We start from the raw sequence: 26,087 nt of genomic DNA, 5'->3' as shown, positions 1-26,087 counted from the left end.
ATGTTGGGAAATGTTGCTTATTCGATGGGCAAGGAAATTCTCACATAGGTGCAAGGCTACATGAAAAGTATCTGTTTCTTTCCAATTCATGAGGACAGAGAACGGAAGAGAAAAAAGAAGTTTTTGAATACTTATGGATTATTCCTCAAATTCCTCGTTTGCAACGCAGCACAGTGGGCTAGAATGGAAAAAAGCTGGTCCAAACCTCAAAAACGATTTTTTTCAGCTAGGAAGTTGAAACTTCAAGTAAATATTCTCAAATAAATTGTGCATAACTTTCCAGATTATTTCTTTCCTGTGTTTTCACGTTAACAGTATATTTGAGGTCAAAGTTTAACAAATTTAGCGAAAAACGGCCACACTCAATTTTTTCTCAAAATTGCCGACTTTATCCTCGTGCAGAGGTTTCATGAATAGTTCTAAAGACAAAAATGTTACACCAAATTAATTGACACTTCTTTTTCTTCCATTTAAATGATTTTTAAATTTTTTTTTCATCAATAACCATAAACATATAACGAAATGGCGGAGCTTTTTTTCAGCCCATTTTTTTACATAAACGTTGAGAAAAAGTAGATATTGCCACGGACTTACATCAAGTGACTGATACCACGTCGTTCTATGAAGCTTCTACATGGTGAATCTAAAGTGAAACCTTGCACCAACTTGCAACCCCGAATTTTAAATAGTTTTTTCGAGCGTGCAGTCGACTACGGTTCTAGCCGGCGGCGGCGGAGAGTACGGCGACGCGGCGAGCTCGTGGATGCAATATGGTCTCATTCACTCTTATATCTGGATAATAGATATAATAGTGATAGAAAATAATCACCAGAAAGTAAAATAATAAATATTGCTACGAATGACTCTTATTATACAATCGCTGGGTACTGCTAGAGGTTCAGTGAAAGGGTTCTTTCTTTGAGTGCATTCCATATACTCCTACGGAGAATGGACTTAAATCGTGTGCTTAAAGTAGGGAAACGGACTCTTTTATTAACAGTATCGCGCTGTAAAGATTTCTGCCGTTAAAGGACAATCAGTTTTACACATACCACCACCTATGAGCCTTAATTCGGGAAGAGTCAATGCTAATTCTGAGAATCTAGAGCGATTCAAGGCTAAATACCTATTTCAAAGGGTCTTTAAACAGATGCCGGCATCGTACTTTTCACATCTCATCTAGTTGATCGATATTTGTTTTCCCACCTTATATGATATACCGTTCAGGTGATTCTAGAAAGATAAACCTCGGGAATCGGCCACGGATTTTAGAGATCATTGGCCATTTATGGATTACGTTCATATGACGAACTCTAAATGTCTTTAAAGGGAAATAACTGCGATAGGAAAGAAAATGTAAATTTATTGGCATCCGGGACTAGAGAGAGAAGACAAATAACGCAATAATTACAATTGTACGGTGACAGATCAAAGAAAGATATATCTTCGAAACATTATTTCAAAGTACGAATTGGAGGAAGCTTAGCGTAAACTTAGAATCCCCTAATATGGCAACGCAGTAACCGTTTACCGAAGCTACCTTAAGCAACCCAATGAGTTCTGATCAATGCCCATATTGTTTTAAAAAATGGTTGAGTAAATTTTAGTAAATTACGGCCGTCAAAACAGTCTAAGCAATGAGAAAGCGCTTATGTTTCAGGAAACATATGTTTCGCTTGAAATAACAGTAATAACCATATTCGGTCTGAATTAGTGCCACGTGAAGATATACTAACTACAAGTCACGTAAATTAAGGAGTTTTCAAACTTTCCCGCAAATTAAGAAAGAATTTATCACTCCATCCTTAATCGGAGAGTAGGACACTGCAATGACGGTTAGAAGGCCGCACGTGTCTTAACCAACAATGCCACTCCAAATATCCCGCACAAAATATCCTGGAAAGGATATTGTTCGGGTGGTCTTCAATAGTTTATGAGGGTATGCATACTGGACGCAATTTTCACTAATATGCCGGATAAAAAACCTGGATGAATAATTCTAATATCAATAATAATTATTCGTAACCAATTTTTAAATCATATCTGAAGTCTGATTCGACGGAATTAAATTTATCACATAAATTTAGGTACAATATAGCAAAAAAAAAAACAAAAAAAAAGACATTTAATAATTTCCTTGATGAAATTTCGGCTTTAGAAAGGCCGATATACTTTATTAAAAAGTCTCTCACTTGCAAAGAAACTGTGATTTAGAGAATAAGATGGAATCTACGTACTGCCTATCTTATTATCGTTTGAAGGATGCATCATTTCTGCTAGTCTAGTCGTATTTTGTCTTTTTGTTACGTAAGACTATATAAAATCTTATGCTATAATCTTGAAATTCTGTGTTTATTGTTGATTTACGCGTTAACATTTCCTTGTTTGTCAAATATAAGTAATTTTACCTTCCAGAAGATACTTAGGGCAACTTCATTATTCAAGATAAACGGAAATTTCGACGAGGATTTTCTCTACCTACGGTTTTCTCGACTCATGAAAATTTCGAGAGGATAGCGTAAGTTTCGATCAATAATACTACAAGTATAAAGACAGGTTGAGCGGAAATGATGCGTCTTCTTAAAGCTAACTTTTCTTTCGTGTGTTGTATTTACATCTTATTCAAAGATAGTAAATCAAGGGGGTTGGTGTGGTGGGTAGTTTGTTGCCTTCCCACCCTGTGAGCTCGGATTCAAATCCCGGTGGTGGCAGAGAGTTGTTGGGGACTTTCCAATCCCTGCTTGAATGTTGTGTGGAGGACATTTCAAGTGCAAAACTCCGTCCGTCGGATGGGACGTTTAGAGCCTTGGTCCCCTTGGCGCCTTTCGTTAAGAGCAGCCTAATGCTGACGCCGGGTTTCTCTCCACCCCATTTTTTCCATACCTTTCCCTAATGGCGCAAATGACCTAAGCTGTCGGTCGCCTCCTCCAAATATCATTCCAATGTTCAAGAAGATCATCACTTGAACTGCAGGTCGTAAAAACAAAGATTTACATCACGACCTGACTACGCGTTAGAGTTTTTGCTATTGGAGCGTTCACTTAGCGTTAAATTTATATCTTTTGTAATAAAAAATTAAATTTTACGATCCTACTCTACAGCCAAATTAAGCAAAGGATACAAAATTATGTTCCTTGGATGCGAGCTTCAAAAAAACCGACTACGCCACTTCAGCATGGGAGGAAGAAAATCACATTTCAGGGATGAGATGGGACGTGAATTCTTGTACCACTTAAAGCTATTCCCTTTCCATCTCACACACTCCTGCGGTCTATTACAGAAGACAAGCTGGGTGAAAACTTATACAAGAAACTTGGATCGTCACGCATCAGCAGAAAACTGGGCTAGCCCATCAATAGAGAATTTATTTGAAATCGTAGCCAAGAGAGCGTATTAAGGTTTCAGGAGAAAATGATATTCCTTCAAACAAATACCAACCCTGAATGAAGGAAGCAGTTAGAATTAGGAGAAAGCCAATCGTAATTATTTACGGATTTCTCCTCCAATCGTAGATATATTCACCGTAACCGCATCAATTGATTTACTTTCGAGATAAGTACCCTAGTAGCACCAAAAGGATTATACCTAGAGTTAATAGGTATCATAGTATACACTGTATACATATTGTATCTGTATAAAATACATGCAAATGTCCTCTACCACGCAGATAATATCTAGATATTATACGTATTATATCTGCTGCCATAATATGGATTTTAAATAGATTAAATACGTATAACTCGTCGTAAATCTGTATATTATACATGTCTTATACATTTCTGACGATCCCTGGTTACGCCGTAAGGATATTATCTGTATATTTTAAAGATTCTGGCATACATCAAGGACCATGGATCATCAGACATGTATAAAATATGTATAATATACAGATTTTCAAATCTGTATACCGATGTATTTCGGAATCTTAAAAATATACAGATATAATCCTTTTGGTGCTACTAAGGTAGGTAGGTAAATTTATGGAGAATTTAGCCGCACGTGACTGCTTGCAAGTCAAGGAAAATGTTTCGATGAAAGATGGCGGCATGGTGTCAATGACGATAAAATTACTTACTCTTAAGGCCGTTTTACATGGGACACGCCATTGTTGCAGATTGGCACTGAAATCATAGGCGAGAATGCGAGATCGGAATTAGAACAGGAGCTATTTCGCCATCTCGAATTCATGCATTCTCATATGCGATCTAGCAAGTCGCCGCTTTGCACGGCGCAATTTTGACTGCGCCTTCGTACATACGTCAAATTGAGCAATGACGTGCCTCATGTAAAACGGCTTTATACAAATGTGGGCACTAGAAACCCAAATCAATTTTTGACCTCGCCAACAAATTATCTCCAGACTCCTCTTTCCTCCGCCATGTCATTGACATGCAGCGAACTTCATGGGCATCACAGCAGCAAATACTTAGTTAACCTTATCAAAAGCCACATATTTCTCGTATACTCCTTATTTTTCCCCCTGGTTTAATCGTAATCAGTATTTATTCTCATGAAAAGCCACCTTCCTTTATATATATAATCCTACAATCGGTGGACTAATAGGTATATTTCTAGGGTTGCTTACAAAGTGAAATGAGTGATAGTATACATCCTAAATTTGGTAGCCATTCGAGAGTTACTGGTGATTTGATAAAACCCAACGATAATCCTGATTCAAGAGTGTACTTACCTTGAGAAATATCCGGTTGACAACGTAAATAAAGTATTTAACTCCATTAAGTTGGTCATCAACCACTTTCTTCTCTTATTTTAGTCCTTTGGGGTACAAGCAAAAACCTTCTCCGGCGAGAAAATAGAGGTAGGTATTTGAGCGGTGGGGCACTAAACACGATATATATGGTTTTCACACGTTTCTCTATTGAATATCAATGCTGCAATACACTAATTCCACTAACCAAATGATGCGGGTGTCCAACGTGGATTACAATCTGCAACCAAATTAATTTCATTTAATGTTTTCAAATCTCCCGAAACAATCCCCATTATTTGTTTCAACGCCTTGGCAACCCAAAATATTCACAGTCTGAATTTTGACGTTAAAACAGCAATTAGTTTCGCCAAATTTGCATTTGAGCCCTCGTAGATCGATTTTCTATCCACTTCCTCAGTCCGTCATCAGTGGATACCGTGCCGTGGCGTCACGCTCCGATGACGTCGTGTATTCAAGCAGCCGATGAAGATCAATTTTTAAAGACTCATTACTCGGTTAAAATTCATCCGCGAAATTTTTGCGAGTACATTTGAGGTAGGAACATTCTTATTTTATTACTTTAAAAAAATTGCACATGTTCCCCATTTCTGAGCACTTGGTTATTTGCTGAAATTCAACCCCTACCTCGAATAGCCATTTGGGCAGTTGACTTTAGAGTGAATTTTTACTACCTTTTTCGCGTCGTCTAGTCCACTTCATTGCCCCTGATCATTACTTCCAAGCGTGAGGTGTCAAGGGTCATTTTGATGTTGGGACTAAATGATACAGTGGTGAAGTATAAAAAAAGAGGTGCATCTGTCTACGTAAAAACATGATCTAAGGGGTTCCCACAATTTATCCTTCACTGCTGAAGATGGGCACAAACCCACCCTGCTAGCAACCAGAGAAGAAAGAGCGATGGAACTTACAATCCTTCACTGCTGAAGATGGGCACAAACCCACCCTGCTAGCAACCAGAGAAGAAAGAGCGATGGAACTTACAATCGCATTCCTAGTGACTGCGAGAGAGAATTCTTTTCGTCATGCCCGACTACATTCGAAATCATCGACAACGCAAAGCATCGGGTGATCTGGAGAAATACATTCGATCGCAGAGATGAGAAGAAACCGATTTCTCTGCTATTATTTTCATAACTAGCCCCTCAATATCTATCAATAATTCATACTTTGGAAGAGCAGGTCTCGTTAGATGTAAGGTATGAGGGAAATAAGTGTATCTGTTCAAACAGCTATCCGGGAGATACCAAAACGCATCTTCCCACATAACTGGAAATCGAGGATTCTCGTCGGTAGGTAGGCCAGCTGCTTTGGATTTAAGATTTGCTGCAAGAGAGATTATATCATGTCCTTAAAAGGTAGCAAAATTATGTGAAAGTCAGTGATACTCGTTTATGTGTTCAAATTTTGAATTTAATCCGTCTGAATGAGCAAACCAATATGGGAAATAGCAACACCGATCCGAGTAATAAGGCTATCGGGCTTCGTTTGAAACATGAAAAAAGGACACACAGTCAGATGATAATAATTGTAACGAGACCATCGGACAAGGATGGGATGGAAATATAAAACTAATTTTTGTACAGCCTAATTGCACCCTTGTTACTCAGCCATGTCGAGCTGAACGAAAGAAATGTGAAAGCCAATATCTGATACAAGCTGGGTTACAGATTCTCAACTACTTCACCACAGATGAGGCCGCAAGAAATACACGTTCCAGGATATTTAAATATACTTGCTCATATTTTCTCCTACAAGAGAAAAACACGTCATTATTTACCGTGTTCGCTCTTTTTCAAAAAAATGAACATGACGACGGAGACAAGCAGGTGGAAGGGGAAGCCACTATTCCCAACAACTCATCTGAAATACATCCGGATTTTCGTCTCCATGAACTCTTCTGCAACATGTTAGTCTTCTAAAATTACTTTCTATTAAATGAAATATGATATTTAAAATAGAATATTACGTCGATGATTACTTTCACAGTTACATTTCTTCAATGCTAAATGCAACTATCCTCCCCCGATATTTTTTCTTTGAGCTTTTGAGCTAATTCACGAAATGGTGAAGTCAAGGTTAGTAAAATGCAAGGACCGGAATGTGATTCGTGAGAGAATGCTTCGTTAAAAGATCTTTTAAGAATTAAATTTACATGTACATCTCTCTCCATAATCTATCATTATTGAACTATCACATCTCTTAGTTAAGAACTTTTGGCCGCTACTAAATTTAGATAAATTAAATAAAATTACTGATAGCACTGTCCCCATATATCCCTGTGTCTTTTTATGCATTATTTATGAAATTTATGTTAACACCCTTATTGTAATGTTTGACATACTTCGTCAGAATGCGTTGAAACGAATAGCATTTGATGAAAAGCATATCTCTGAATCGCTTTTCCCTCACGTTCGCTTCTACGTTTTTCTAATGCGGAAAAAAACTGCTTTTCAAATCTTTTTACTCCATTTCCCTAGAGATAAAAAAGACCATGTAATGAAGACGGCATCCCTTAGCTCAATGATGCAGAAAATTCGGTTTAATTTGCAGCATCGGAAAGAAAAACCGAGACAGGTACATCAAACGACTTTCTCAAATTTACTAGCATCCTGACAGACTCGGAAGACCAGCCCGTTTCTTCATAAGCTATCGATGGAGCGAGACTTTCCAAGAAAAATTTTACGATTGAATCAGATGTCGAAGCCCGTATGAGCTAGACTCAGTCGCAGAGAACTCTCACATAATTGTATAGCTTTAATAGGCCGTCTTTACTTCATATATATTGCCAGCCTTGGTGACGGCGGGGAAAAGTCCGCAGAGGGTGTCATGCGAAAGGGGGAGCCCATGTTTAGTACTAATTCCACTACCTCTCAGGTCATTTTTGAGGGGGGGCGGAATATTTTTCACTTACACTAGAAAAATGTCTTGAACCGGCCCTTTGTAGCACCGACTAAAGCAATTAAATGCACGGTATATAACACCTTAGGCCCCTTACACACACACCGATTTTGGACGGCCGGTAAAACACCGGCCGATATTTTACCGGTGAAGCGATGCTTGCGCACACGCCGGAATTTTACCGGCCAAACGATCACTTTATTGTTGTGCCGATAGATCTGAATTCTTATGGAAGGTGAGAAAACGCAGCGAGAACTAGAGGAAAACGGCCGGTCGGACGATAACAATCTGGTGAGTGTGCAAGCTCCCATTTGGTAATGTACGCCGCTGTATGGCTGCCACCGGCCCGGCTCCGGCGATCCACAGTGGCAATGGCCGGCAGCTAACCGGCATTTTGCCGGTGACGGCGCGAGGTCGTTACGTGTGCAAGCTCCCTTGCTCTCTCATTGTTCACTATTGAAATGTGGACGGCCGATATTTTACAGACCGTCCAATATCGGTGTGTGTTTATACTGCAGAAGCTGATAATCGGATCTAACCTCCAACGAATCAGCCAGAAGGAAGCTTGGGCATTAATATTTTAGGTTGGATGCTGAAAGCTGTAGAACGGAGTGGAAGCCTACTATACTAAAGTAAATAAAAATTCACCAGGCAAAAATATATGAAAAATCTTTTATAAGAAGAAATGATACTGCTAAATTGGCATTAAAGGATTATTTTTCATTCACTCACAGCTTCAAAACGAAGGTTAGTAGGATACATGATGGTAGAGCTCAACCTAGTCAAACTAGAAGCATTAAATTTTTTGTGCCTCGTCTAGAGTAATTTTGTTGGGGATTACGTAGTCCAAAACCCGTGGCGGTTTGGTCCAGAGCCAAACAATTTTCCTCAAACTCGACCATGATTTCTTTTTTTTTGACAAACCTGAAGAAATACTTTAACATCCATTAATTCATATTTGAATTTAATCACTAATAAGAGCTCCATTCTTTTGTTTCGCAGGGAAGCTTAGGCGGCTGAGGAAGACTCTGGACAACAATCGAAGGTAAGCATTAACGTTAACATTAATGTTTACTATCACCAGAGGACTGCATGCTAACGCAGGTCTTAATAAAGCAGGGCAGAGTGACATCTGCAAAACTGTACCTTTACATTAAGAGGGTTGGTTTACGATCATAAATTTAGAACCTGTCTAATAATGCAGCTTTTTAAAATGAATAATTTAGATAACATTGGACGGGATGCTTGTGTCTATCAATCGGAAAGATATAATTTGAATTTATGAAAATGACATATATTTCGTTTCTTTTACCAGCCTCATCAACTCAATGATAGGGGCTGTTGATATTTCCATGGCTTTTAGATTTTTCGACCTTCTTCTTATAAGCCAACAGATCAAAGTCACAGAAACCTACATCATTTAGATTTCCAATATCTATTTGAATTTCAAATGCATTAGAGCGATTTGTTTCATTCTATTTCTTTAAAAAATAATAACCACAATGGAGACCGCAAAGATCCCATAGGTACCTGAGGAGGATGTATTTTTTTATAAATATTATCCATTACTGCACAAGCAACATAAAAAGTTGCTTACATGCAGCGAATACTTCATCATATCCCATGAATACGTTTAATAGATGAAAAAATAAATGTCATGAATATAAAGTACCGATCATAGTTTCCGGACTTCCATCACGTTGTTTAATGCCTGATGACGTCATCTTGGCTGACTATTCCGGTAGATTTTCAGGCCAGTCAGAAGTTTATTTTCTGATGAAGAAGACATAGGCAATAATTATAGGACTACTGATCTAAATATGCTGGGTATTTCCGGCTAATCTGTCGTCATCAGGATACAAAAAACGCGGTGAAATCCCGAAAACCATGATCGAATCTAGTACTCACTTTGCAAGAATATATGCCACCTTATGTATCAGAAATTTCAGAAAGATATACTAAAGAACCGCGCATCAATTTTTTTCTAATCGCTTTCACAAACATTTACATGATCATTATACATCATCATACAGTAAATAAGGTATTTAAGTAAATAAGATAGTAGCAGATATCGTAGTTCATATTTGGCCGATAAATTCATCCTATCCCCCCCTAATTCCTGGAGTTAATACACTGAATACCATTCACAAATCAATATAACGCAGGGCATCTCCATTTCGGATCTCCGGGAGCGGAATTTAACCTAGTTCTGAGCTACACCACCAACTGATATTCAGAACTTGCTCGTGTAGTTTGATCGCAAAGTCTTGCAACATTAGTTTGGGATCTACAGCTTGCTGCGAGCAAGTATCTGCATTAGACATTTGGCAAGGACGAAATTCTTATCTTTTAAGTATTCTCCGAACCTCAAAACTTGTGAGCAGGACCTTGGCGTACCCTTTTTTGGAGCCCTGTTTCACTTGCAGGTACGTTTTATGATCGCAGATGTCTTCATAGACATTAGGTTTGCGCTCGGTTGAATCAGGTGGTGTAGAGTTCCTTCCAGTTTAATTAAATCAGTCAAGAAGTTTCTGAGGCTCATTGTCGTCTTCATCCAAGACTTGTTTCAAACTCAGTTTTCATTTTTCCCTCTAGACAAGCCCATACCCGCGACATCACGGAACACTGGGAAGGAGGAGAGAAGACTCTTGATAATCTTCTCTTTCAGCTGATTTTTTTAATTATATTATGCATCGTTATCTTATTTTTTTAATATCTCAACATCGTGACTACTTAGGCTCTCAGTAATGTTTCTGAATTCAAGAATATTTCAAAAATAAACGTTTTTTGATTGATAAAAGTAATTGCTTATGCAACCTCGGAAATATTAAAATATAAGTGTTTACATTTAACAATAATTACTTTTTTGCAAGAATTTTATAATAAAATATAACAAAATACCTATGGAACAGAGTTAGTTTTTATCAAATGGGGAGGTTTATTGACTTTTCTTTAAAAAGCGAGAAATTCAAATTTATTCCTGAGTTTAATCATTAACAACATACCCGAGTTCTTAAAATATGACCCTTAAAATAAAACAGGCTGATAACAGAGAAAGCGTTTGGTTCTTTATTTAAGAAATATTTTTTAGTAAAATACACGTCTTCCAGTATAATTATAAGAATTTAAACACCATCAAATAATTATCTGAAAGAAATACCCACAAGACTAACTTTTACTCTCAGCACTACTCTTTATTGATAGATTATCGTTGATATTGGGAGTGCTACAATGATTTATTAGTGTATTACCATAATATTACAATCAAGGCTACAAGGAAAGCCATTACTAAATACTATAAGAGTTTTAACTTAACTTTTTCTCGGCAATTCAGGGAGCATTTTATTTTTAGGCTCATAAAATTTTTTTATCTGGTATTCATAGAAGAGCACATATATATTCATTACATATTGTGTACGTTGAGTACTGGGCAACGAAATCTCATAGAAGTATATGAACACATTTTTTTAGCTCATTTGAAATAAACGAACAAAATTACTATTTGACTTTTTTAATCTGTCTTATGTGACCATTCTAAGCCTCATCACCTCCAGTTTTCAGTATTTTTAAAGGTACAGGCGTCTGAAAGGCCATTTACTTTAATTAACCGGTGTTTAAAATCCAATTAATTGACTTTTGGTGCTTTTCTTCCTTCGAAAGAAATACATCCAGTCCAATATCCTCAAGTGCCAATTTTTCTGACAAGGTCTCGTAATTATCAATTGAAATCCACTTCTTTCAACAGGTTCGTCAACCAGGGATAATGCGAAGTCTAAGTGCCCACTTAACTTCAGGCATTTAGTCCGGGAGATGATATAATCCAGGCCCCACTTTAAGCATGCCGCTGCCTAGTTGACTACAAACCTAACGGAACATTTTGTAGAAATAAAGGTAGTACGGCAGGGAGAAAATATAGAATACTACCTTTAGAATTGCTCATTTTCAAAAACTTCATGTAATAAAGGCCTCAAAATAAGTGCACATTTAAATTTCGTTTCATCTCTGGTTGAAAAGTCTACTGAAAGAAGTAGAGATAGCTGGACAATTATGGGATGTGTTCATAAATATAAATTCGATTGAACGGTATTGGCAGAAGGTATTCCTTTCGATAATTAATAAAAATAAATATTTTAACTCAAAATATTTTTTTCGATTCTTCCCATGATCTTTTCCATCGAATGGAGATGGTTGTTATCACAAATGCTAATTTCATTAGGAATATACTCTAATGGGAAGAAAATACTCGTCACTTATCGCTCACGTCCAGATTTCAATAATTTTATGTACGTATTACTTTTTTTCTGTTTATTGTAGCATCTCTTTTGTAAAATTTCTCTACGCTATTCCAGCTGTTCTCTCAGCTGTAATTTATTTTTCTATACCATTTATTACGAATGATTACAACATTCTAGCGGTGTCCTAAATTTAATTATATGCATCTGTACCACGTTTTCATCCCTACTAAGGATCTGGTACTAGTGGAGGCTTAAAAATAGAGGTGTATTGCAATTATTATTCCTGTTTCGCACATCTGTTGAAAGAATCAGATATCGTTGGACAGTTATGAAATATGTTCAGATAAATAAATTTAATTGAAAGGTATTGGCTGAAGGTGCTCCTTTCGATATTAAATAATAAGAATTAGTTTTACTTAAAACATATTTTTTCGATTTTTCCCATGATATTTTCTATCGAAAGAGGATGGGTGCTATAAAATACGCTGATGTTTTAAGAAATATGCTTTAACTTGAAGCAAATGCCGTTAACTTTTCCCTTGATCACGCACAGATTTCAATCTCTTTACAGATTCAATGTTTATCTGTTTATTTTGGCAACTCTTTTGTATGATATCTCTACGCTATGCCAGCTATATTATCAACTGAACTTTATTTTCAATATGTTTTATTAGGAATGAATTCCCTTCGATAGCGGCATGCTAAAATTAACTATCCGAATCTGGACTACATTATCATCCAAACTATTACCTGCACAATATATTGTTTTGATTTTTCCCATGATATTTTCTATTGAAGGAAAATGGTTGCTATAAAACACGCTGATTTATTTAGACTATTCCAAGCATTCAGCATGATATTATGCCATGATTATACTCTCGACGCTGCGATGTGGCTATGTTCCGGACATAGTTGGTCCAAGGTTTTGAAGTGGCTATTTCCAAATCGGCAGCGAGCAAGTTTCTTCTTCGGTCCGTCTAAACATTCGTGGAGAACTCTCTCAGGAACCGGTGCGTGGCCAGTTGTCAAACCGGTGTGTGCGGTCTGGCAGTTGATTTATTCTACTAATTGACTCCGGGGAACTCGGCAGAAATCACATTTAGGTTTGAGCCCGGCGGTCTAACCAATCCCGGGAAATATTCGGTGTCCCTCTCTTAATTTTTTTTATTTCGTTTAAAAAAAATGATTTTGTGTTGTTGCGGGTAAAAAGGAATTCGAAATTTTTAGATGCTTATCTCAGCCTTCGGTCCTCCTTTTTGGCTGGAGGATAAGCTTCCTAATTGGGGAAATAAGTTGATGCTTAAAGTGTCGTAAAAAAAAGGCAAGTCATTGCCAGAAGTTACTTTTAGCGGAGGTCAGGAGTGTGTTAAGTTTCGTTAACAATTCTATGAGGGAGGATAAATACCGCAATAAATCATTGATAACCAGCGAGTTACCCTCTATATTCAAACAAAACTCCTCTTTCACAAGCGATGACAAGTTTTAGTTAACGTTAGAGGAACAAGGCACGTTTTACACTTTAAAAGAAAAAAGAGAGTCAAATTTGACCCTTGTTCATATAAGGTGAGAAGCGAAGCAGTGCCGTAGCTATGGGGGGGGGGGGACCCAAAGCCTCAGAGAAATTAAAAAAAATATTTAAAGATATTGCCTATTTATGATACCTATGTAAAAACTCTATCTGCGTAAAGTTAAATCTTTAGTGCCAAAATCATGTAAAAATGTATTTCCAGGAAAGTCATTTGTCAAAAATTTGCCGTTTACCCCTTCCTCACTCCTCCCCCCGTCGCCACCCCTGACCATCCCCCACCTAAAGAATATTCCAAGTTACGCCACTGAAGCGAAGTGTAGTGCAGAAGACTAGGAGAAAAACGGGAGTTTTTGAACACCATAGGTCATAGAAGGATGCGATGGAAAGGTAAATAATATACGTACCTAAGTATAAAATCCGATAAGTTTAAAATCCGATAATTTAAGCATGATGAAGTGAAATTTTCCTATTGTGAAATAAATACTTGTAATTTTCCACGACTCTAACGTTTATTACGAGCAAGGTTTCAATGTAATTACTTCATCTTCGATGATTGAAGCAAGTTGGAGTGGAATTTTCCCATATCGAAATAATACTTTTTTTATTTAACACTACTTTTGAAATTTTCCACGACTGTAAAATTTATTACGACTCTAGGTTTTAATGTTACCGCATATTATTTATACCGAGGTACAAAAGATGTTGTATTAACATTGTAACCTAGGTCGTAATAAATTTTATAATCGTGGAAAATTGCAATTATTTATTTCAAAATGTCGTAAGCACTAATACTACTGTAGAGGATATTTAAAATTTGACCCGTGTTGTGTTGTCACCCACCGCGCATTGTAAATGGTATTACGGAAGTCGCGACTCGCGTCTCTGACGGTCATAGCGATCCGAATTTCACGAATAAATAAACTACAATCAGAGCTGTTGACGTGAGCTATCGAGGTGATAACTCTTCAGTTTCCTCTCAATAGGGTGGTTTCCTATTATTTTTTACTGCCTAAACCGATATTTGTCTATTTGTCGTGATTAATTGAAAAGCGAAAATTTTCAAGGTAGCAGAGTACCCTGCTAGCAGGTAGCGCTTGGCTTAAATAAGGATTATTAATACGCTATCAAACGAAGAAAACTTTCCAACCTTAAGCAGTTTCAATAGGTGATTATTAAGGAATGGTTCCCTGAGCTCTTTCCCTCATGCATACATTGGTAATCTCAGACGATGTAAAACTCCTATCTACTCGTGTAGAAACTAGGTCCCTGTGACGTCACGTGGTGTGGCATCGCATGGGCGCCAATCTGGGCTTTTTCAAATGCGGTTAAAATTGACCATTTCCTTTCGTCTAAACTGGGTTTTCTAAAACCAAACAATTTGTATATTATGAATACACTAATGGTGGGTAAGGAATCGAAATCAATGCCTTTCGTTTTCTTTGATGAAGGAAACTACCCTATTGCAAATACTATACCGCAAAATATTGGAAAAAAGTAGATAGCACTGCACTCATCGCCGTACCGTGGATATATTTGAAACTAATTAAAAATCTGCAGAAGTGGCAACAGAAATCAACCTCCAAAGGAACGTAGAGGAGCGATCTCTATGAAGTCTTCTCGGACACTGAAATTACGTAAGAATTAAAATGGAACGAAGAAATTAGAGGAAAGCAAAGATCCTACTGTCCTCTCTATATCATCTAACGATTTGATCGTTGGATTATTCTTCCTCATAGAATAATCATCCAAGGTCGTTAGTATATTAATTGCGTATGCTTGGTTTCGCGTATAGTAGGGCCCGCCCGCCTTGTGACGGTGCGGGATTCCTCGTCCCTTCCCTTCCTTCCCTATCCCCTCCCCGGAGGCGTCGTCGGGCTCTAATCGCGGCGGCGCCTCCTTCCTTTCTCCTTCCCGTCCTTCCCCTTCTGGGTGCAGAGGAGAAAAGCTCGCGCTTACAGTCCCTGCCCCAGTAGTGTATCCCCGCGAGCCCGCCCTAGGGTTTCGTTCCCACTGTCCTCTCTATATTCACTCAGTCACCGAAGTGTGCATTGTGGTGCAAATAACGTTGCCAAAAATAATTTAATACGAAAATATGCATCAACTGAAACAACAACAACAAATTATAAAGCATAAAACAATCATTATTAAGCTAATGCAAACTTTATTTTATCCAAATAAAGCTTTAAAGAAGTTTTTTTAACTCTTGGCATTTAGGGGTAGTTTTCACCCTTACAGAATAAAAAGCGTCCATCGGCATTGTATAGATTTTGAAGTGGAGGATAAGAAAGTCTAATCCCAAATTTTTATGCAAATCGTTTCAGTCTGAAAAAATTGCAAGGTTTTGAACTTTTTGAGCTTCATTTCCTGGACTAAAATGGGATAAATTGATCCGCGGATTTCTAACAATGCAGTGTGTCCCTAAGCCTACAATGCGAGCGGGAATGCGGCGTCTTTAAAGATTTCAGATCTGCACTTTTCAGGAGGAGTGTGGAATTTTTCGAGACGTGATGTGGGTGGCGGTTGAACTATTTTGCTCTCATGAATATGGATACAAGACTTCTTAATTACCTTGCTTCGGAACGAAAACATGTTGTCAAAATAAGCGGATTGGAGCGGCATTTATGAAAGAAGGGAAACCTTACGTGATTGGTGTACAGGATTAGGCCCTACTTGCTACTAGCAACGAACTAACATCGTGTAAATGATAAATTCTGTAGTAAGTAGCTTGCAGTAGACGTTGAGAAGGCTGAATATATTACAAATAATTCTTCGGTATAACTTTCGCGGGTACTCGTCACATTAAATAAAAGCTTTTGAGTTATGTCGCCGGGTCAATTTTTGGGTGGCCACAACGTTTCCCCACCGATGCTGGTGGCTTTTTAAAGGGAAACTTGAAAAAGCGGCCAGAATCAATCGGGAAACTATTAGGCCATCCGAAAATTCTCACAGCGACATTGCCCAAGAGTTTTTTTTTTTGCTATCGTACATGTTTAGCAATAATTGGAAATAAATAGATAAGAATAATGGAGTAGCCATAATTTTGAAATCGGAGGGTGGGTTTTACAGGAAATTTCGGGGCCCTTCCGGCGCGTAAAGAAACACCTTACGGAAAAAGGGGGGTAGTTAATTATAACATTTGATTTGCATTCAAAAAGTATTGAACTAATTCAATCCATCTTGAATGGAAAGTGAAATATTGAAGTCAGTCGCCTACGACCTGAAAGTTGGCACAAAAATGCCTCCATTGAAATTAACTGAAGACAAAAAAGAGGCATACCACTGTTAATGATAAGACTGAACTAATTATTCCAGTTAAGAGTAACCACGTAGTCAAGTTAAGTCAAACCCGGTTGTAACCCATAAACCCCCCCTTGGATACGCCCCTGAATAAGAGTATAAAAATATCGCATATGAAAATGGGATCATTTTGATAAGAATATTTCCTAATTATTTTAGAATTATGATTTGAGGTACATTTACATATTAGAATGGGACGAGACAGTTTCAACTTATTTTCCTTGAGTCATAATTGCATATAACTCGATGCTTAGTTCACTAAAGACCTTGATTTTTACTTTTTATCATGAATCTTATGGCATAAAAAACATTATATCAGTTTCTTTTTGTCAACATGACGTAAGTTTTCGTAATAGTAAACATACATATTACACGCATTTGGACGAGCGTCACCATAAGGGCATATGTGAGAATCCCAACTTCGAAATAAAATTCCAGAAATTTTAATTTCTAGTAACGAAAAATATGGTACTTAATGTCTGTTCTTAGTGACCGTCAGTCGATGAGGCATAATCAAAGTATAACTAATAACTTCAGGCTTTACTTTGTGAAACCTCTCCATACTGGAAGTAAGGAAAGTAAGGAACAGTGAACCTTACAAAGTTTTATTTCCTTATAATCAAAGTAGCATTTCTGGAATTTTTATTGAACTGAACTAGCCTTCGTTTCTAGGATCAACCTTCTTATGGTGGTTCGCAGCCCATCCATCATGATTACTAGCCAACTTACTAGATCAATTCCACACTATTGGTAACACGACATACTAGCCAGGATGCCACGTCTTATCCTTGATCTAGCCTAATGTGATGCGGGCTTCAGCTAGTCATAGATTCACTGGATACTACACAGTAGATTTACGATATTGTATCCCTCAGTAAAGCCAATAATTTGAGCATTCCGCCATCTTACGGAGGAGTTCCAACTATCTTAATCATATTTAAATGATTCGGTCCTTTTCTTTTTCTATAGCATTTTTAAAGAGTAAGTTAAAAAAATGCTCATGGTTGATGTTAGTTTCGGTTACTATAGTGAAATTCACAATGAAAATAGTATAAGTTGACGGAGAAAGAAAAGCAAAATGCTCCTCCTGACAACAATTGCTGTTTTTCTTTTCTCTCGCCAAAATGCAACTCTTTTAGGGTCATTCGTGTTAAGTAATTAAATTGATATTATGCTGGCTTTGCCATAACTTGGTTAGCAATAAATAACAATTACATTTTTACGGTACGAAAAATCCTCTACCAAGTCCTTCTTTATTAAAAATTACGTGCAAATCATCCTGTGTATTTCAACGGTAAGAGGTGAAATGACGATCGTCCCAAGCGAAAATATGTCGATCAATCGAAGTCATCATCGATTCGATCATAAAAGGGATGGCCTAGTGAGTAAAGTCTTTGGCTTCTGGTCGTAAGGCCCCGGGTTGAAATCTTGGAAGAAGTTTTAAGTTCCTTCCCATAGAGAAAACCTCGAAATGCGAGGTGGCTCAGGAAAAGAAACTGGCCCTCTGCCCTAAATGTGCGTAGTTCACAAGCCAGAGGCTTAGAATGGGATGAGCTCTACCCCCACCTATCCAAATTAACCTTCGAGTTGATTCAGTGAGTGAGTGACCCGCATTCACAGGCAACCTTCATCAAAATGCTAAGCTAATGAGTCAAAGACTATCAATGTCATTGACTATAAACAGCGATGGGTAGTTACAAATCATTTCTGTCGAATGAGTCTCCACGAATTCCCTCATTCAATGAGTGCGTCCTTACTCGATGAGGAGGAACCTGTCACTGATGACTTTGACCGATGGGAATTGTCTGTGAAGTGCCGCCCGCCTGCAAGTTGCCTGCATGCGTAATTATTTTTCCCCGAGGTCGTCACATACAAGAGGCTAATGAACTGATATTGAGCAAAAGACATATCTAGAAACATCTGAAACTGGGGTAGAGATAACTAACCCCAATGAAATATGGAATGTCTCCCATGCAAAACGTGTCAATCATTACTTGGTTAAAACTTAAGCTATCGTTTTAAAATTTTCAGATACCATACCGCAGACCCTTGCCAACATTTTCCTGTAGCTACCATAAATTAGATAATTTTTCATACTAATTATTATATTTACACAGATGTAAAACTTTTAGATCTACGTATAGGCACATGTTGGCTAAGAGTTACTCATGAAACCCAAATGATTTCAAGGTGAAATCGCAAGTTTTAAATTTGCGATGCGTCATTAAAAAGTAAAAAATACGATCGGTCAAGATGGAGTTATGCGTTCTCTTAGGTTAGCTTACAAGTAGAAATAGGCCGCTATATCAGTTGCTCAAGAACGACATCTCGCTACTATTGTCTACAGAGAACTGTAACAAGAGTACAGATGCTCTGCGTGATAGCAGAGGTAGAAAAACAAAATAAGGGACGGTTGCTATGGAGATATATCTTCAAATAAGCAAATAAACTTATTCTACTGCTGATTCGAGAGTATGATGAACAAAAGGGGGCCAATTACGCTTCCTTTTGGGACAACTGACGTCACTTTAACTCTATGAGAGCTAATATCGTCAAGACCAATAATTTCACGACAACTAATTCACTAAATTCTTCTCGGGATTTCATCCGGGTAAGCTTTTCTATATCCATCGGCCCTAATGATGATGAAAAAGGATTTCATCGAAGCGTCGGCGATGATGAAAGCGATAGAGATTGAGAAGATTACCCAGATGAAATCTCAAGAATAATTTGCTACCATCATTTGCTGGGAAAAAGTTAAGTCCAACTACTAATTCACTACTGCCTCATGTACATGTGACTCCGAAGTACTGGGAAGAAAATAGTGTCATCATAGTGTTCCGCAGCCTCTCTCCACACGTAGGAGTCCAGTCGAACAATATGGTGGTTTCCTATTATTTTTCTATTGCCTAAATCGAAAGATTATTAGGTACTCCTGGAGTACGCATTTCACGCTCTTAGATTTTCGAATGACGATATCTATTTTTCGCGATAAAACGAAAAGTTAAAAATTTCAAGCGCGCGAAAATGCGACGGCTAAGTAGGAATGATGGGGAAAGTCCGTGTGACGTATTTCTGGTTCCAGCTGTCGGCGTGTGAGAAGATCTTGGGGCGAGGCTTGAGCGCTGATACGACGCAGGCTGCTAGCAGGTAGATGAGTACCCTGCTAGCAGGTAGCGCTTGGCTTTAATAAGGATTATTATTCCCCTATCAAACGAAGGAAACTTTCCGACCTTAGACAATTTTAATTAGTGATTATTAAGAGATGTTTCCCCGAGCTCTGGACCACATGCATGCATTCTCAGACGATGTAAAACTCCTATCTACTCGTATAGAAACTAGGTCCCTGTTACGTCACGTGGAGTGGCATGGGCGCCAATCTGGCCTTTTTCAAATGAGGATAAAATTGACCATTACCATTCGTCTAAACCGGTATTTCTGAAACCAAATAATATGTATATTATGAAAACACTAATAGTGGGTAACGAATCGCAATCAATGCCTTTCGTTTTCTTTGATGAAGGAAACTACCCTATTGGCTGTAACTTCGACGAGCATACTCAGCATTTTGAGCATTATCACGAAAATTGTCGCCAAGAATCGATGGTTCAGAACCGGTCATCTCGGAGTAGACGTTCCGTCGTTCAGCGTAGCATTCTGCGCATGGCGGCCTTCCTAACAAAATTCCACTCCCCGAGCAAAAGAACCACCCCTTTCTTCCCATCCCCACTCGCTCCCTCCATTTCCGCCACGGAAAGGGATTTGTCGCCGCGAAACAAGGTGGACAGTCTTGAAAGTAGAAGGGGAAGGAGGGGGGGGGTATGCTACGAGGAGGTAGAGGGGGCAAAACGATGGAGAAAACAAAACCCGTCTTCTCCTTCCTGTGGTGTGACGGTCTGCTTTAGCGCAGCCATTATGGCAGTCGTCGGGTGCTTTTTCGGGAAAAAAACGAAGAGTGTAAAAGATAAAAAAATGAGATAAATGGAGGGAGGCCACCATGGGAGAAGATGACGCCATTGGGCAGCGGCCCACTGAACATTTTATCTCAACGAGTGATAATTTAGCCCTCTTTCCCTCCCATTTCTGTCCACGGACAAATACTCTTATGGGAATGTACGGCGCAAACCTGATTTCCATTCCTACTAAATGGGAGGAAAGATAGTGGGATCATCCCATGTTGAGAGTATTGGACGGTATGTGGCTGCAAAATACCAATGTTGGGAAAGTTAGCAAAAACAAAAAGAAACTGAATTCAAATGTAATGAGAAAAAATAACAAATTTTCTTTCTACCATTTAACATTAGAAAGAAAATATGCTATTTTTCCTAACTTAAAATGGAATTCTACTGGGTTAAGGCCGTAACAATTCAGTGCATTAAATGTAATCTCTGAATACGTTACGATATGATTCAAATACATACCAGACCCAAGTTCCCTGAAATGAGATCAAGAAGAACGTCCATATAAAGCCAGTAGTGAATTGGTAATGTTAAACAAATTAAAAAACGAGCCTTAGCAAGTGTCACTTGTGGAAGTTACCAATGCCCATATTACAAATGTAAACCAGAAATCTGTTTAACGAAAATGACGACGTAGGTTTTTGCTTACACATTTAATTACTAAGCATCTTTTCTGTGTTTTTGTCAATGATGCTTATTTATTTTAAGTCCTTACAAAAACTGCTACTACTTAAGGTGCTTATTACTTATGTAAAATCGACTTCGACCTAATTAATTATACTATTATCGTAGTGCATTATGGAAAAGTTAATAGCAACATATATCATCATAGGAAAAAGTATAAATAATTAACTTATTATGCCAAGTTAACTACTGTTATAATGACAACACAACCTGATTTTATGGGAACAAGATGATGTCAGGTGGACCAAAAACTTTCTAAAATAACAGTAAGATATATGTAGGATGAAATAAATAAGTATATTATTGCTAAAAAAATAAAAAAACAAATGTTAACTCTATTCGTCAATGAAATTTATCTAACGCTAAAAGACTACGGAATAAAATTTTCATCAAATAGTAGGTAATATTGAGAAAATTAGCGAAGAAAATCACCAAATTAAGTTCAAAGTTAATTTCTGAACTATGCTCTTAGAAAGAAAACTTTAAAAAATCGTGTAAAAATTTCCTGCATTAACAGTATGACTCTCGCAATCTGGGGGAACTACAAACCCACTTAAAAAATTAAGTTCATGCAGTGCCCAGGTGAGTATTTATTTAATAAACTACTAACGTTAAAAGCACCTTCTATTCATGCCAACATAGGCACTACTTTTTAGAGGGACAGCAGTATATATACATATTCGCGCCATCGCAATGCAGTGGTAAAGATGAGCGGAAGAAAGATAAAGATATGGCTTGGAATGGAAGGATATAAAATGTCCTTTTCTTCATTGACTGCACAGTATAATAAAAGGTGCAGTAAAATTATTCGATGGGGTTTGAGTGAATCACTGATCTCGCACGGACGCTAGCAGACATGGACGTTGAATAATTTTACTACCCTCACATTACCAAGGGCAATAAGCTTGAATGGTTAGAGTTATCTTTTTTACGAATGGGTACTACCTGGTTTATCTAGTACCACAGAATTAACCTTTCGTCATTCATTAGTCTTTATGACACATAGAGGAAACGATAGCATGATTCTATAACTGCCGAACATTTGTACGATAACTTTATTACCCTATTATCTGTAAAAATATGAAACAGCGTCCTAGATGTACTCAGAGTACTATGGCATTTGTCAAGACTAAAAATATTAAAGTTAAGTCATCAACCTAATTATGTATTATTTCTTCCAATTGAAAAACTGACTTTGCCAGTAACCTTAAATAGTCGCGTGAGATAGTCACGTGACTACTTACGTCGGATCGTATTGATCCATAATTTTAACCTGTAAAGTAACAATGAACAATGGTTAAATAATTGGAAATTAATCTGTGTTATTGATAAACTGACACTATTTAAGCCATTTTACATTATTTTTACAAATTATTCAGTGGATTCATTCTAATGCATAGTTTTACAGATAGTTTTCAAGTACTGCCTTTGAATATCAAAATATCACGAGCGCTTGCGAAGAGTCGTAAAGCGGTATTTTTCAAGACGCAAACACTATATTCGGTTCAAAACGCTAAATAATGATATCCGGACACAAAAATGGTATGGGAAGAAAGATAAAAGTACGTCATGAGATGACATGGGACGCAAATCGTCAAAATATTTGAATGAATCTAAGTTTTATTCATTAAAAAAAACTTTTCGGGTCATAAAGACCCTTATTACCCTATTTAAGCATTATATCTTGTCTTCCGCGTTCATCCGACTTCCACTCAGTAACGCGATACATAAATCATTTCGCTAAAATTATAGAGGGAAAATTTGTTTCATTACATATTAGTTTCATTAATTACTGGTATCACCGACTATATCCTTGAGCTCAAAAGGAAAAAGTTGATAACTGAATCATTTTTAGCCCGCTAAAATTTTTGGAAACCTTACTTTGTACCCACTCATGAGCTTTAAACAATTGAGCTTAAAAAAAGCTTACATTTCAAAAACTCATAAATTTTCAAAATAGATGATTTTGACTACCAAGTTATACTGTCCTTAGGTTAGCAAAGTACAAACTTGCAGGCCTCCAATTAACTTCTTTTATGTGTAATAGGCTCATTGATCACTTATCCAATGCCCGCATAAGAGTTTGGAAAAGAAAATTACTGCTGTGTTTTTACTTTGATTTTTTTTCCTTCATCACTTTTCTAAACGTCAAAAAGTAATTATTTTAGCTCCTTGAAATAAGTAAAAATACTAAATTTAGCCAATTATTCGGATCAAACATAATATCATCTTCAGTATAACAACGCAATCAATGCTTCCATTCGCAAGATTTGCATTCATGCGGTTTAAACATTTATGAAATGATTACTTACCAAGAATTTGAATTTGTAAACAAAATTTTAAGCCAATTTTTGTCAAATCATTTGTAAAATCAACCTAAACTCTTAGGTTTTCGCATCTTTGGTCCGTTTTCCTTGATTTTCGCCAATATTTTGAGATGTGAGGGAAAAAAACATGGAAGACTATTTCTTTCACAGACAGGGACAAAAGTACATCCATTGTATACTAAGTATATCCATTTCTTCGTAGCTAAATCCGAATTAGGGCTCTTTTATTTGAAAACCTGATATGGAAGAAATTTTATCCTTAATTTCCCGAAGATTTTTTCCGGGCATTCTTTTTCCCCATGAAAAGTCCTAGTTCCGGCCTAGATGAATGCGGTCTGTTTTATATGGAAGGATAATTATTCACACTATCCAACACTACTTGTTCTCTCTTCAAGCCCTGTCACTCCACATGTCCTATCATCCCCTTTCATTTCTTCTCCTTTTCATCATACCCGTCTCATCTTCTTCGGGTGGAGACTTCTTATCTTCGCCCCAGATCTCCCTTGCACCCATCTCATTCCCTTCTTCCCATTCAGCATCCGCACTTTCTTATCGCTACCTATCCACGCACCATCTCTCTCCACCGTCCTCATTTCCACGCACGGCACCCTTTCACGTATCACACCCCTTACACGTCAATATCAAATAAAAGAGAGAAAAGCTTACTGTGCCCAAGCGTAGGTGTGACATATGAATAGATTCTCCGGTGTCCAACAAGGAAGGGCAATAGTCCCCATTTTGTACTAAACATGTATATTAGTAGAATTATTCGTAAATTTTCAGTAACGCTGTCATAAGTCGGGATGATGGCGAATACTCTAATGGTACCCTTTCACGAATCATCCTCCTTACTCGTCAATATCACAGAAAATAGTGTACGTAAAAGCTTATTGTGCATGTGCCTGACCGTAGCTATACCGTATAAATAGAATCTCCGGAGTCCCACAAGGAAGCGTAATAGCCCCCATTTTGTTCTAAAATTTATATTTGGAGAATAATTCGTAAATTTGCTGCAAAGCTGTCATAAGTCGGGATATTGGCGAATACTTTAATGCCAATCTTTCACGTATCATTCCCCTTACTGGTCAATATCAAAGAAAAGAGTGTAAAGCTTACTGTGCCCAAACGTAGATGTGACATATGAATACATTCTCCGGAGTCCCACAAAGAAATATGATAGTCCCAATTTCGTTATAATAATGTGTAATAGTAGTATAATTCGTAAATTTGCTGCAACGTTGTCATTGATCGGTGGATGTGAATATTGTGAATACTCTGACTTTGAAATTCTCTCTTTACAACGTTTATGATATGAATAAACCTCATGCAAAGCACGAGAATATAGTTATTGCGGAGGACTACCTATCCATACGTATATACAGGCCCAGAACTGGGGCGGGGCAGAGGGGCACGCGACTCGGGTGACAGATTTCAATGGGGCGGAAAATTTATCAAAGAGTTATTTAATTTTTATAATTAAATTTGCTAATAATAATTATTAATTGGTAAATTATCAAAAAGTAACATTAATAAAACTTCTTTAACATACGGCGTGTAATTACAACAATCTCATCAAACAAAAATATCTTACGGAGGTACTATGTATTAGTGGTGAGGAGGATGACGGAGGTGGGATCAGGAGTTCAAAATTGATCTTTACCATCTCTGATAAAACTCCTATTTCCGGCCCTGAGTATACGTTGCGGTTTTAGTTGACATTAAAGCGTCCGATGGAGTCAAATATCTTGGAGTTACAATAAATTAAAGCCAATCGTGGGGAAAATGTGGGAAACAATTGTGTCACCACCCTAAAGAAGCTAGGATTCGTCAAGTGTGTTGTGGAAAAATCTTCAGACGAAAAAGTGGAAGAGAGAAGTTACTCTGCACCTCCAAGCCACACCTTAAACACGATTATTATTTGGGATTTGGCGCAAAAATATTTTATGCACAGGATAGTTCGGTAATAAACCAATGGAAGCAGCGCATTACTACAAATTTTCCAATTATATGCCAGAGTGCAATCATGCTTTTACCTGAGTGGGAACGCTAAAATGATATTTATATTTTGTGGGAAGAATAATTAATCTATCTCTGGACACAAATGCTTGAAAATTGTTCAAATCTTTCAATTTCTTTATTTCTTTGTAACTCCCTATTTTTACACCACTACCCTATTCTCTTCGATTCAATAGTACTGTGAAATTTTTCCGTTAAAACAATGGTAAAAATCTTGTACAAAATAGCGCTTTCAATTTTGTTGTTTCTATCATTTTTAGGACATCATTTTTAGGACATTTATGATATTCTCAACTACTAGCAGACATATTACTTGGAGCTTTTATTACTCAGATTCATTTGTGCGATTACAGTAGTAATTTTCCAATTTGAGGTAGGCAAACACTTTCGATTAATCATATCTATTGGAAA

The 26,087-nt window shown here is 37.4% G+C and overlaps 1 protein-coding gene across 1 annotated transcript in view; it reads left to right on the top strand.

Moving 5' to 3' along the window:
* LOC124168198 (ly6/PLAUR domain-containing protein 6B-like) overlaps window positions 1–26,087 on the top strand; it is a 195,610-nt gene that overhangs the window by 62,840 nt on the left and 106,683 nt on the right. The window contains exon 2 of the mRNA XM_046546329.1: window positions 8,633–8,675. The gene's annotated coding sequence lies outside the window, so the exon portion shown is untranslated. The remainder of the gene's footprint in view (window positions 1–8,632; window positions 8,676–26,087) is intronic.

The sequence above is a fragment of the Ischnura elegans genome, chromosome 11 (assembly GCF_921293095.1).
Source record: "Ischnura elegans chromosome 11, ioIscEleg1.1, whole genome shotgun sequence".
NCBI lineage: Eukaryota > Metazoa > Arthropoda > Insecta > Odonata > Coenagrionidae > Ischnura > Ischnura elegans.
Note: the sequence above shows the minus strand (reverse complement) of the source record. Positions and strands in the feature narration are given on the sequence as shown.